The sequence below is a fragment of the Schistocerca americana genome, chromosome 5, assembly GCF_021461395.2.
Source record: "Schistocerca americana isolate TAMUIC-IGC-003095 chromosome 5, iqSchAmer2.1, whole genome shotgun sequence".
NCBI lineage: Eukaryota > Metazoa > Arthropoda > Insecta > Orthoptera > Acrididae > Schistocerca > Schistocerca americana.
Genome location: NC_060123.1, coordinates 338387339 through 338399084, shown reverse-complemented (window position 1 = coordinate 338399084; position 11746 = coordinate 338387339).

The following is an 11746-nucleotide window of genomic DNA, read 5'->3' as shown; positions in this document are numbered from 1 at the left end:
CGAACTTATGCACCAACCTAATATTTTAGTTGACATTGCAACATATCGTTTCGTATCCGACCATGTCTGCTTGCCCTATTCGGTATTGCAATCGCTTGGACCGATTTACGGCTGCACGGGGAAGGAGTGTTTGTCTTCGAGTTATAGCTGAGACATTTGGTTAATCTTCCTAACAGTGTTGGGACCAGAGCCTTTACGGCGAGTTCACAGGCAGAGTAATTTCCTCATGACGTGCAGCGTTTCCAAGATCTTTTGCAAAAAAAGGTCCTTAACATGCTGCCAGGAGGAGTACCTTTCAGAAGCGTTACAATGAGCAGGAAAAGGTCAATGAGAATGTCTATGTTCCTTTCCTGATTGTGACTCGCTGGAAGGTCTATACTTTGAATAAATACGTGAATACAATATCTTTGGACAGACTGCCACCAGACGAACTTCTACAAGCCACAAGGGATAGAAACATGGCGAAATGGAACGAAGACCGCCATCGGTCTTACGAAATTGAAAGGAGGCATTATGCCGCAGTGGTATCTGATCAGCCTTCACGCCATTGCTACGAAAATTACAGATAAAGCAGAAACTGGACAGTGAAAATGCACGACTACAATTCACTCGCGGGAGATTACGGCAACGTCTCTACCACCTCAACATAATCACGTATTCTTCATATGAATGCGGCAGTGAGAAAGATGTTAGCCGCGTTTTCATTGGCTGCGATGGAAGGTATCAGGAAGTTATGAAACTAATGCTGCGTCAGATTTCCTTTGTCAGGGCTTCAGCAACAAACATTAAAACTCTTTTAGCGATAGAAGACATAAACTGTTATAACAGAGAGACAAGTAAGACTATAATAAGCCCGCCCGGTTAGCCGTGCGGTCTAACGCACGGCTTTCCGGATTGTGAAGGGGCGCCTGGTCCCTGGCACGAATCCGCCCGGCGGACTTGTGTCGAGGTCCGGTGAGCCGGCCAGTCTGTGGATGGCTTTTTGGCGGTTTTCCATCTACCTCGATGAACGCGGGCTGGTTTCCCTTATTCCGCCTCGGCTACACTATGTCGGCGATTGCTGCGCAAACAAGTTCTCCATGTATGCGTACACCACCATTACTCTACCACGCAAACATAGGGGTTACACTCGTCTGGTGTGAGACGTTCCCTGGGGGGTCCACCGGAGGACGAACCACACAGTAACCCTGAAAGAGTGGTTCGGTGTGGGGCGGCGGAGGGGTGAAGTGGACTGCGGTAGTCGTCGTGGGGCTGTGGACAACTGCAGCTGCGGCGGGGACGGAGCTTCTCTGTTTCTTAGGTCCCCGGTTAACATACAATACAATACAAGACAAGACTATAATATAAGTGAATTTTTCTTTCTTGAATGTATCTTATGTTGTTTCTTAGAACATTACTTTCAATTACGAGGGCGTTCAGTAAGCAACGCAACATTTTTTTTTTCTGAAAGCAGGTAGGGTTTATTCATGATTCCAGTTCTGCGTATGGGACGGCCTGTATGCCAGTCTGGTACCATCCTACTGGCCGACGTCGGAGCCAACGTCTTGCTGCTTCAGTAACCTCGCCATCACCCACGTACCGCTTCCCGCTGAGTGCATCCTCCACTGGGCCAGACAGATGGAAGTCGGCAGGTGCGAGATCCGAGTCGTAGGGTGGATGAGCAGGAACAGCTCCTCTCGGGTGGGCACACTAGTGTGAGGCCTTGCTTTGTCATGAAGTAGCGACGTGTTTGATTGTGGTCCATCGATCACCTCAAATGAGGGTGTCCACACTTTCTAGCATTGCAGGAGCCACAGCTGACAAGGGAACCTCCACATCGCACCCCCCTCAGATTTAGTTATAAATTGACACAGTGGATAGGCCTTGAAAAACTGAACACAGATCAATCAAGGAAACAGGAAGAAGTTCTGTCGAACTATGAAAAAATAAGCAAAATATACAAACTGAGTCGCCCTAGTGTAAGATATGCAACATCAAGGAGCACGTAAGCCGAGGGGCGCCGTGGTCCCGTGGTTACAGTGAGCAACTGCGGAACGAGAGGTCCTTGGTTCGAGTCCTCCCTCGAGTAAAAATTTTACTTACTTTATTTTCGCAAAGTTACGATCTGACCGTTCATTCATTGACGTCTCTGTTCACTGTAATAAGTTTAGTGTCTGTGTTTTGCGACCGCACCGCAAAACCGTGCGATTAGTAGACGAAAGGACGTGCCTCTCCAATAGGAACCGAAAATATTTGATTGCGAATTCATAGGTCAACCGATTCCTCCACAGGAAAACACGTCTGAAATATTCTATACGACACTGGTGTGCGTCATATTACAGGAATATGTTGTCGACCCATCTAACTTGCACACTTGGCGAATGGGTAAAAAGATTCTTCTACCTTACCCGATTTAGGTTTTCTTGTGGATGTGATAATCACTCCCAAAAAAGTGATGAAAACATAAGAGTTTATCACATAAACCGCAACAAATGAATGCAACAGTTTCACAGTCGCACTGTTTTCTCTATTCTCTGTCAAAACATATGTTTTTTACGTTTTAAAATGTTTCCGTGTGTAGACCGTCAAATCCTGTATATGTCCAAGCAAATCTGAACATGTCTTGGAATTTTGGAGAGCGAAGTTGATTATGTGAGAGTGCCTGAACTTCGACAATTGTCTGAAAATAAAAAATTAAACTTTTCACTCGAGAGAAGATTTGAACCAAGGACCTCTCGATTCGCAGCTGTTCACGCTAACCACGGGACCACGGCGCTCGTAAACCGATACTCTCCTTGATGTTGCTTACCTTGCACATGGACTACTCAGTTTGTATATTTTGCTTATTTTTTTCATAGTTCCACACAACTTCTTCCTGTTTTCTCGATTGATCTGTGTTCAGTTTTTCATGGCCTATCCCTGTGCCAACTTATAACTAAATCTGAGGGGGGTGCGTTGGGAGGTTCCCTTGTGAGTGTTGTCGGACTGCACGCGGGAGATCGGGTAAATTTGTGTGAGCTTGTTGCGATGATGACGTATGCCTCACCCAACTATTCAACGTGCTTTTGTCCACTGCCAGGTCTCCGTAGAGATTATGCACGCGTCTATGAATACCTGCAATGCTCTGGTTTTCCGCCAAAAGAAGCTCAGTAACAGCTCTCTGCTTGGAACGCACCGCCGTCAGAGACGCCATATTGAATGCTGCTAAGCGCAGCCACCCATCGGAACTTCATGAAATTACAGGGGCTGAAACGGGAATATTCCACGACATCCCACGACAAATTTCGCATTTTTCAATAAAAACCGGCCGAGAAAAAAAATGTGTTTCATCAATTATTGAAATTCCCCTATAAATGGAGGTAACGGATGATTCTGTTTTAATGGTTCAGGCTGTCAGGCAATTAAATGTTAAAAAAAATAATTTGAAGGCTGGCTGTGTGGGTGCTGCCCTGTTTTTTCTACCCATCCGCATTGACTTACATTTTCCTACATTTAGATCTAACTGCCATTCATTACACCAACTAGAAATTTTGCCTAAGTCATCTTGTATCCTCCTACAGTCACTCAACGACGACACCTTCGTACACAGCACCGCATCGTCAGCAAACAATGGCACATTGCTGACCACACCGTCTGCCAAACCATTTATGTATACAGAGTCTAACAGCAGTCTTATCACACATCCTGGGGCACACCTGACGTCGCCTTGTCTGTGATGAAAATTCGACATCATACTGGGTGCTATAACTTAAGAAGTCTTCGACCCATTCACATATCTGTGAACCTATTCCATACACTCGTACCTTCGTTAACAGCCTACAGCGGGGCACCATGTCAAACACTTTCTGAAAATCTAGAAGTATGGAATCTGCCTCTTGTCCTTCATCCATAGTTCGCAGTATATTATTTGAGAAAAGGGCAAGCTGAGTTTCACATGAGAGATGCTTTCTAAAACCATGCTGATTCATGGACATATGCATCTCAATCTCAAGAAAATTATTATATTCAAACTAAGATTATGTTGAAGGATTTTGCAGCACACTGATGTTAGGATACTGGTATGTAATGATGAAGGCCCATTCTTTTGCCCTTCTTATACACAAGAGTCAGCTGCGCTTTTTTCTCTTCATTAGGGACTTTACACTGGATAAGAGATTCGTCATTAATGCAAATTAAGTATGAGGGAAATGCCATAGAGCACTCATTAAAAACCGATTGCGATTGGTTGAGATGTTCTGTAAGTTCTAGCTCACTTTTCCCAAATCGTCAAAAAAGCATAAAAATTTATATGCTCTTTCTCCTCTTGGGAAAAATTACCCAAAACCTACAAAACATCTCTACTATACACATATAAAATTAACTAAATTTTACATGTTTTCCATTTTATTTTTTTTCCTTATGTATGTTTACATACACGAGCAACCCATCTTTTATATATTTATCCTTATAAAATTCTTGAATACTTGTTTTATTCACAAATTCACCACACTCCTTTAGCTGAAGCTTGTTGTATATTTAAAGAACATAAATACTAACAGGAAAGTAAAATTTTCACACTAGAAATTCCAGATCATGAAACTGAATATCATTATTTTTAAGTTTCATCATTTCTTTATAACTCAGTTTAATAGTTCATCTTAAATTAATTGAAAATCCCATTCAGTTATTCATTATTAAATAATCCATTAAGTGAAATGAAAATGAATGATAAAATGTTTATATCTCTATATCAATCAGTTACAACCATACCTGTCTCAGGAGGATTACTCATGTTTGGTGAACCGTTTTTAGAACCGAATGATGAGGCAGAATGGAACCATAATGTTTTCAAATTTGCAAATTTTCGATTGTATAAATGGAGAGACATCTGGTGCTTGAAGTGCAGAAAATTTACTGAAACACATTATCCTCACACAGTAACAAATAAAAGTGAAAGACAGAGGACTGAAGGTCGTTGCACAGCATGTAAAACTAAATACTGAAAATCTGTTAAAAAGATTTTGTAAGTGATGGGGCACAGACTATTAATATTTCTGAAGAAATAACTAGTGAATTAGATAAACCAAAGAGAAAAAAATTTTGAAAGAAGACATGTTGTCTCTCTTGGTATAGATGATTTATCACAAGCTGATGTACCAGAAATGGATTCTGATAACCTGAATGTCAAAAATAAATAAAGGAAATAAATACTTATTGATTGTTGTCGATATGTTTTCAAAATTTGCTTGGACTATACTATTTAAAGATAAAACTCGTACAAATATAGTTGATGATTTTGAAAAAAAATATTTTAACTAAGAACCCCAGTACATTTAAAAACTGGTAATGGTAAAGAATTTTACAAGGAAGAATTTCAAGGACATGTGAAGAGACACAAGATTAACCATTACTCACATTTTGTAGAGTTAAAAGCATCTGTAGTACAAACACTGAAAGAAGAAATGTGGAAGAGATACGCTCTTCAAGGAAACTATAAGTAGGTAAATATGGTTCCAGAACTAATTGATGAATACAACAACACAAAACATTCAACAAGAGGACCCTTAACTTTTCATCTAGAACATTTTTCCTGTGCTATGTGTCGTTTTCGAGATATTTAGTTCTCTATCAAAATATAAAACGAAATAAAAGAAAAAAATAAAAAAAAACGGCCAACCAGGAAGGAATTACCGGAATTGGACGGCAATCTCTAGATGTAATGTACATGTACAGACAAACAAATATCCACAGTTTCAGAAAAAATGGATGATTTACACAACAGAATGAACTTCACAAATTGAGCAAGTCAGCAACGAGTTGGTCCACCTCTGGCACTTTTGCAAGCAGTTATTCGGCTTGGCACTGATTGACAGAGCTACTGGATGTACTTCTGAGGGATATTGTGCCTGATTCTGCCCAATTGGCACTTTGTATCGTCAAAATCCCGAGCTGGTTGGAGGGTCCTGCCCATAATGTTCCAAATGTTCTAAACTGGAGAGAGATTCGACGGCCTTGTTGGCAAGGTAGGGCTTGGAAAGCACGAAGACAAGCAGTAGAAACTCTCGCCACGTGCAGTCGGGTATTAGTTTGCTGAAATGCAAGCCCAGAATGGCTTGCCGCAATAGACAACAAAACATGGAGTAGAACATTGTCGACGTACCACTATGTAGAAAGGGTGGCATGGGTGACAAGCAGAGGATGGTACACCACCACTGTCTGGGGAGATTGCAGACACGTCTTTGCTGGTCATCTGGGCTCACTTCGATGTGGTACTCATCGCTGAAGATAATTCTGATGCAGTAAATGAGACTCTAGGCCAAAGATTTATCTGGAGCTGCCCTGGAGTATGGTGGAATACCATCATGACTGTTGCCAGCCAGGAGTGGTGCGTGGTTTTTTTGTCTTAGAATGTGTATATGTAAACAAAAGTGTGTGGATGATGTTATAGGACCTGCTGATTGGAATGAACACTACTGAACGAGGACTATGGCTTAAGAGTACGCCACAGAAAGATGGAAGTACTGACAGAAGCAGAAATAAGATTTAGTGATGAACCTCAAAACTGGGGAATACGAAGCAAAAAATTAAGGAATTCTGCTACCTTGGAAGCAAAATTACCCATGACAGACGAAACAAGGAGGACATAAGAAGCAGACTAGTACAGGCAAAGCAGGCATTTGTCACTAGATGGTGTATACAATTATCAAGCATGACATCTAATTTGAATAAGAATTTTCTGAGTATATATGTCTGAAGTGCAGTACCATATGGAAGCTAACCATAAACTGTGGGAAAACAGGAAAAGAAGAGAATAGATTATTCTGAGATGTGTTTTGCAATAAGATGTTGAAATATTTTAAGTGCGTTGATAAGCAATCAAGGGATCCTTTGCAGAATCGTAGAGGAAAGGAATAATATATGGAGAACACTAACTAAAAGAAGGAACAAACTCATAGGACATGTGTTAAAGCCTAGGAAATGACTTCTGTGGTGTTATTAGAGTGAGCCATAGTGAGTAAATACTGTAGAGAAAATCAGAGATTGGAATGTATCCAACAAATAATCAAGTATATCAGGTTTAAAATATTGGCACAGAAGAGGAAGTTATGCTGGGATACATGAGGCCAGTCTCGAGACTGATGACACAAAATACAAATACTATATTATGTTAAAGTTGTTGCCATAGTGGTGATGCGATGGAGATTGATTTTGCGGTAACATTGTTTTTGAGATCACTGTGCCGTAATCAGTCAAGTGGGTAAACGAAAGGTTCTATTCTGGGAGCACAGTGTTAGTACTTGGCATGTGTCGACCAAACTGGGAATGAAAAAAATGTGTTTGGAACATAACAGCATTTCTGTACTGGAAGTAATTTACAAATTACATAGATATTGGACAATTCTAGTAGAGTCGTTAATCGTTTTAAGATATCAATATTCCAAATTATTTTGTTAACAATAACTTGTTGCATGCTCATGAGACAGAGTGTGCGCAGTCTGTACATGGAAGAAGACATGATTCGGATACGAAATCACACTTAACTGAAATGGAGGGATTAAATTGCAAATTGAATTAGTGTGCTGCTGGTGTAACCTGATATCTTGACCAAGTATAGGATCGAGGCATTGCAGAACCACTTTTGTGACAGAATACTTAAAAGCCTGTGTAGAGTAGAAAAATAACATTCTCATTAGCTGGTGTCATGTTTTCCAAATTAATTCTGAACGTCTTTTGAACAATATCGCACACCAAATGCAATGATAAAAACAGAAAACAAAATAATCCGAGGAAGGCTCAGGTGGATGCAGAACGAAATAAAATACAAAATAATACAAAATACAGTAACATGACTAACTTAAAATTGAAAGTTATGTTTTTGAACAATCTTATGGGACGGATATGTTTCAACGAGGCATGTGTAGCGTATTAACAAGTTATCTGGGGAATACCTTTTTATCATTAGTGAATACTGAAGATTGACTGCTGCCAGAGACACAGTTTAGCGTGTTTGCGCTCCACATTGTCGTTCACCTTTGCTTCATGCAGTCGTTTCTGCTTAACTCTGACAGCAGCAGCCACCGGCCAAGGCAAAGAAACCACAGGAAAGTAACCGATTTTGTGACATTTTACGCAATGAAAGAGAAAGCCGCCTGGTAGAATTTTGCACAGAGCACAACTTAATCATAGCTAACACTTGGTTCAAGAATCATAAAAGAAGACTGTATACATGGAAGAAGCCTGGAGATACTGACAGGTTTCAGATATATTATCTAATGGTAAGTCAGAGATTTAGGAACCAGGTTTTAAATTGTAAGACATTTCCAGGGGCAGATGTGACCACAATCTATTGCTTAAGACCTGTAGATTAGAACTGAAGAAACCGCAAAAAGGTGGGAATTTAAGGAGATGGGACCTGGATAAACTGAAAGAACCAGAGATTGTACAGAGGTTCCGAGAGAGCATAAGGGAACAATTGACAGGAATGGGGAAAGAAATACAGTAGAAGAAGAATGGGTAGCTTTGAGGGATGAAGTAGTGAAGGCAGCAGAGGATCAAGTAGGTAAAAAGACAAGGGCTAGTAGAAATCCTTGGGTAACAGAAGATATTTTGAATATAATTGATAAAAGGAGAAAATATAAAAATACAATAAATGAATCAGGCAAAAAGGAATACAAACGTCTCAAAAATGAGATCGACAGGAAGTGCAAAATGGCTAAGCAGGGATGGCTAGAGGACAAATGTAAGGGTGTAGAGGCTGATCTCACTAGGGGTAAGATAGATACTGCCTACAGGAAAGTAAGAGAGACCTTTGGAGATAAGAGAACCACTTGCATGAACATCAAGAGCTCAGATGGAAACCCAGTTCTAAGCAAAGAAGGGAAAGCAGAAAGGTTGAAGGAATATATAGAAGGTCTATACAAGTGCGATGTATTTGAGGAAAATATTATGGAAATGGCAGAGGATACAGATGAAGATGAAATGGGAGATACGATACTGCGTGAAGACTTTGACAGAGCACTGAAAGACCTGAGTCGAAACAAGGCCTCCAGAGTAGACAACATTCCATTGGAACTACTGACGGCCTTGGGAGAGCCAGTCCTGACAAAACTCTACCATCTGCTGAGCAAGATGTATGAGACAGGCGAAATACCCTCAGACTTCAAGAAGAATATAATAATTCCAATCCCAAAGAAAGCAGGTGTTGACAGATGTGAAAATTACTGAACTATCAGTTTAATAAGTCACAGCTGCAAAATACTAACGCGAATTCTTTGCAGAAGAATGGAAAAACTAGTAGAAGCCGACCTCGGGGAAGATCAGTTTGGATTCCGTAGAAATGTTGGAACACGTGAGGCAATACTGACCCTACGACTCATCTTAGAAGCTAGATTAAGGAAGGGCAAACCTACGTTTCTAGCATTTGTAGACTTAGAGAAAGCATTTGACAATGTTGACTGGAATACTCTCTTTCAAATTCTGAAGGTGGCAGGGGTAAAATATAGGGAGCGAAAGGCTATTTACAATTTGTACAGAAAAAAGATGGCAGTTATAACAGTCGAGCGGCATGAAAGGGAAGCAGTGGTTGGGAAGGGAGTGAGAAAGGGCTGTAGCCTATCCCCGATGTTATTCAATCTGTATATTGAGCAAGCAGTGAAGGAAACAAAAGAAAAATTGGGAGTAGGTATTAAAATCCATGGAGAAGAAATAAAAACTTTGAGATTCGCTGATGACATTGTAATTCTGTCAGAGACAGCAAAGGACTTGGAAGAGCAGTTGAACGGAATGGATAGTGTCTTGAAGGGGGGGACATAGGATGAGCATCGACAAAGGCAAAACAAGGATAATGGAATGTAGTCGAATTTAATCGGGTGATGCTGAGGGAATTAGATTAGGAAATGAGACACTTAAAGTAGTAAAGGAGCTTTGCTATTTGGGGAGCAAAATAACTGATGATGGTCGAAGTAGAGAGGATATAAAATGTAGACTTGCAATGGCAAGGAAAGCGTTTCTGAAGAAGAGAAATTTATTAACATCGAGCATAGATTTAAGTGTCAGGAAGTCGTTTCTGCAAGTATTTGTAGGGAGTGTAGCCATGTATGGAAGTGAAACATGGACGATAAATAGTTTGGACAAGAAGAGAATAGAAGCTTTCGAAATGTGGTGCTACAGAAGAATGCTGAAGATTAGATGGCTAGATCACATAACTAATGAGGAATTATTGAATAGGATTGGGGAGAAGTTTGTGGCACAACTTGACTAGAAGAAGGGTTCGGTTGGTAGAACATGTTCTGAGGCATCAAGGGATCACCAATTTAGTATTGGAGGGCAGTGTGGAGGGTAAAAATCGTAGAGGGAGACCAAGAGATGAATACACTAAGCAGATTCAGAAGGATGTAGGTTGCGGTAGGTACTGGGAGATGAAGAGGCTTGTACAGGATAGAATAGCATGGAGAGCTGCATCAAACCAGTCTCAGGACAGAAGACCACAACAACAACAATAACAACCAGGAGCGAATTCTATAGTTTCATGTGTGTGCTTTGGTAGTTTAGTTTTTGAATTTTTATGTGTTAGTTTAATATTTAATAGACACAGTTTTCGTTTGTGCCTGAAACTAAACAGATTTTATGACATATCGCAAGTTCTAAACCAGGAGCAGATTATTCAATTTCAGCAGTGTGCCTTGGCAGTTTAGTTTTTATATCCCTGCGAGTTAATCTGATTTCTTAGACACAGTTTTTGCGTTTTCGTCAGTTGTCTACCGTAGGGTTCCGCAGAGCATGTCGATAGTCCTTTGTTTGTCTGTGCAGAGTAGTTTTTCACGGTCTTTGCTATGGATAGGGACTGTGACTGCTGTGTGCGGATGTGAGCTGAGATTGTCACACTTCGCTCACAGCTCCAGGCTGTGTTAGCTTCGGTTACACTGGTTGTGGCTGCCTTAGATGGGTATCAGTGTTGTAAGCTGGCTGTGGGGATGCAACAGACGTCCATCACGACCAACGACTCCTCCGACAGATCGGCACCGATGGCCAGCTCAGTTACTGCTTGCTCTGAAATTGACCCCTCACCTATTGCCAAGTGGGAGATGGGCTTGGGGTGTGGCTGGCTGCAAAAGACTTTCCAAGGGGCTGAATGTAATGCCTCCCCAGTTAGTCTGATAAACAGCTTCCAGATGCTGTCTGTGACTGACACTGTCCTGTAGCCAGATGCAGTCGCTTGCCTGACTTTAAGAGGAAGCTCTCAGCCTGCAAGATCCGGGCAGTCACAGAGGGTGGGATTATTGTTAGTTAGATGCTCAAATGTTAGGCAAGGTATCCAGATCCTTAGGGACATGACTGCCAAGGATGGGAAGAAAACCAGTGCGCACGCCGTGTACATACAGGAGGGAGTCATTCCAGATGTGGAACGGATCCTACTGAATGCCATGAAGAGCACAGGGTTCAGCCAACTGCAAGTGGTGGCTCATGTCATTTCCAATGGCGTGCTTTGCTTTGGACTGGAAGAGGTACTCTCTGGTTTTGAGTGGCTATCAGAAGCGGTATAGCTGCCATCCTTGCTTGCTGGGTGAAAGTAGAGCTCACCATTTGCAGTGTATTTGGTAGGACTAATTGCGGATCCCTGGTACAGAACCGAGCGGAGGGTCTGGATCAGAAGCCCAGACGGTTCTGCGACAGAGGGGGCTGCAGATTACTCGGACTGTGTCATAGGTTGGTGGGGTTCTGCTAAATAGTTCAGGAGTCGATTACACGCAGGAGGCGGCTACACGACTAGCGGGGTCTGTGTGGCCTT